This window comes from Myotis lucifugus, unplaced genomic scaffold (assembly GCF_000147115.1).
Source record: "Myotis lucifugus unplaced genomic scaffold, Myoluc2.0 scaffold_136, whole genome shotgun sequence".
Classification (NCBI taxonomy): Eukaryota; Metazoa; Chordata; class Mammalia; order Chiroptera; family Vespertilionidae; genus Myotis; species Myotis lucifugus.
In genome coordinates this window covers 62499-65943 of record NW_005871184.1, presented here as the reverse complement: position 1 = coordinate 65943, position 3445 = coordinate 62499, and positions in this window count along the sequence as shown.

Sequence of the window (3445 nt, the reverse complement as noted above, 5' to 3'; positions counted from 1 at the left end):
TGTGCAGCCAAGGTTGAGAACCACTGCCTTAGAGTGTTTTTTTCTTCTTTTAATCTAGGATCCAATCAAGGATGCTACATTGTATTTTGTTACCATGTCTTCCTAACTTCCTTTCATGTGGAACAGTTTTCTCCATTATCTCCCTCCCTCTCTGTCCCCCCACTTTTTGGGGGGTCTTTTATCACATTGATATTTCTTAAGAAGCCAGGTTATTTGTTTTGTAAGTGTTTTACAACCTGAATTTTGCAGATCATTTCCCTATGATTCAATTCAATTTAAACATTTTTGGAAAGATTTTGGCAACATTATGTGAGTGATGCTGTGTCATCCCCATTACATCACATTAGGATATAATATCTCATTATGAATGATGCTAAGTCTGATTGTTTCATTAAAAAGTTGGCCCTATTTTTTCATTGTAAAGATACTTTTGCCCTTTATAATAAAGAAAATAATAACTGACATTTTGAGATGATCTGAATTTATATGTACATATATATGTATGTATGTATGTATGTATGTATATATGAGGAAGGTGCAGAGATTTTTCTGTATACGGCCTCCCCCCACACATGTACAACCTCCCCAATTTCAACACCTTCCTCACCAGAATGGTACATTTGTTAAACCTGAGGAACCTACATTAACATAATCACCCAAAGTCCATAGTTTACATTACAGTTCATTCTGTACATTCCATAGGCTTAGACAAATGTGTCTACCATTATAGTATCATACAGAGGATTTCACTGCCTCAAAAGTCCTCTGTGTTCTGCCTATTCTTCCCTCCCTCCCCACTCGAGTTTTGCCTTTCCAGAATGTCATATAGTTGTAATCATACAGTATGTAGCCTTTTCAGATTGCCTTCTTTAATGTGGTGATCTGCATTTAAGATTCCTCCAAGTCTTTTTATGACTTGATAGCTCATTTCATTTTAGCACTTAATAATGTTGCCTTGTCTGTATGTACCAGTTGGAACTTAATGATTCTTTTAAAATTCAATGTTACAATCCATTATTTTATCTTTTTTTATGCTCATCTTTTCACAAATGTGGTCAGAGGGATCCCCTTAAAGCTGGTAAAATTTATAACTTTACTACATTGTTACATATTATAATTCATTATAAGTAAGCAGTTATGTTGCATTAAAATAATGGTTTAACCTCCAGTCCCTCATCATTGGTAAATTAGTAATATAACCCAAATGCTCCCCAGCCACTCATCCTCTGCAATCATCTTTTTTTTTTTATTCAAACAAAATAACTTATACTTTCACCCCACAAAAATTGTAGGAAATCTCCAGTATTTTCAAAGGTTTGGGGCAGTGAGTGGAAGGAAGTGTCCTCTAGTTCCCCCTCTCTTCTCATGGCCAGCCCAATTCCCCATCACCTCCCGCCAACCCAATGCCACTTGTGCGTGTTGCCATCCCTGCTGTATTTCCCGCAACTGTTGATTCAGTACTTTCTTCACTTCTCAAAACGTTGCCCTCAAGAGTAATCACAACACCAGAGAGGAAGTTACAATATTCCACGTCAGATATCAGTGCTCTAGGCCTCCTCTCAAGCTCCCTTCCTGGGCTGTTCATTGCTTTCATTCATTTTACTCCATCTACCATACCTCCTTTCTGCATTGTCTTCATCTCTAATACAAGCAGCAGGTATCATGAAAATGCAGTAACCACGCAAACACTTCATGTATAGTCTCAGTCTAGAGTCACTTAGCAGACAGCTTTGAAGTGCCCAATCAATAACATCGTTTCCTTCTTTACTTCAATCATCCTACCTATGTGTATCCTTTCAAACACCTTCCTGTCTCCTCACCTTGGCAACCCATCCTTGCATGATTCAGTAGAGGCCCTCCTGGCACCCTGTCTCTGGCTATTCCCAGATGGCCATCCCTCCTGGCTCTCTCCAACCTCAGGTTAAGACTCTTAGCAGCACTTGTTTTGGCCATCTGCTCCTATGGCCACCTGTCCTATGTTCCTCTCACTGTTCAGCAGATTGACAGCTGCACTGGACCCACTTCCTGCATACTGACCGTTGCACTTTCCGTTGGGACCTAATGATTCATCTGATTCTTTGCAGGACAGGAAGGGCTGTTGAATTAAAACTGCAATTATATGTCAGAATGTTCCAGCTCCCAAGAGGAGGAGGGACACGGGGAATATTATTCCTTCTAGGAAATACACATATAATGAATATATGGGCACAACTCCTTACTTCAAAAATCATACATATTCTCACACACACACTTTCTATTTATGTTACTCCCGCCTATAGCACCTAGAAGAGGGAAGTGAATACAAATTGCCATTAAAGAGATAAGGTAGTCAGCATTCTAACTTGCAGCTCCATTAAGTAGCACTTTCCTGAGTCATTGTGAATTTCTACCTCATTTGGTGCACATACCCTGCCTGGCTGGATGCCATAGCAGTGAGAACCTTCAGCCAAACAATTATAAGCACGACTAATGACCAGGAAACAGAGGTCAGGCCTCAGCCTTTGGCCTAAATTTCACTGGGCTGCAGTGATATAGATATAGATATAGATATAGATATAGATATAGATATAGATATAGATATAGATATAGATATAGATAGATAGATAGCCACTATTGACTAATTGTGAATCCATTTATTGTTAGGAGACTTTTAATAAGTAAATACAACCAAGGGGTTGAGGAGGGATTAATCAATAGTACCATTTGTGGTAGATAGAATAATAGAATAATGGCTATAGGAAAAAAGGTATCTATGTCCTAATTTCCAGAACCTGTGAATATGTTACCTCACATGACAAGAGGGACTTTGTTAAGGATCTTGAAATAGGTAGATTACCCTGGAGTATCCAGGTGGGCCCAATGTATCACAAGAGTCTTTAAAAGATGGAAGAGAGGGGCAGAAGGTTGGATCAGCGACCTGAAAATGTTAAATCATTGGACTTGAAAATGGAGAAAGGGGCCATGAGCCAAAGAATGTGGGTAGCCTCTAGGACAGTGATGGCGAACCTTTTGAGCTCGGCGTGTCAGCATTTTGAAAAACCCTAACTTAACTCTGGTGCCGTGTCACATATAGAAATTTTTTGATATTTGCAACCATAGTAAAACAAAGATTTATATTTTTGATATTTATTTTATATATTTAAATGCCATTTAACAAAGAAAAATCAACCAAAAAAATGAGTTCGCGTGTCACCTCTGACACGCGTATCATAGGTTCGCCATCACTGCTCTAGGAGCTTAAAAAGCAAGGAAAAGGATTCTCAGCTCCTCTGGAACCTCCAGAAGGAACACAGCCGCATTTTAGCCCAGTAAGACCCATTTCAGTTCTGATCTCCAGAATTGTAAGATAATAAATTTGTCTTAAGTCACTAAATCTGTGGTAATTTGTCAGTGTATCAATGGGAAACTAATGCACCCTCCTTCCCCAATTGAGTCCTAAACAAAT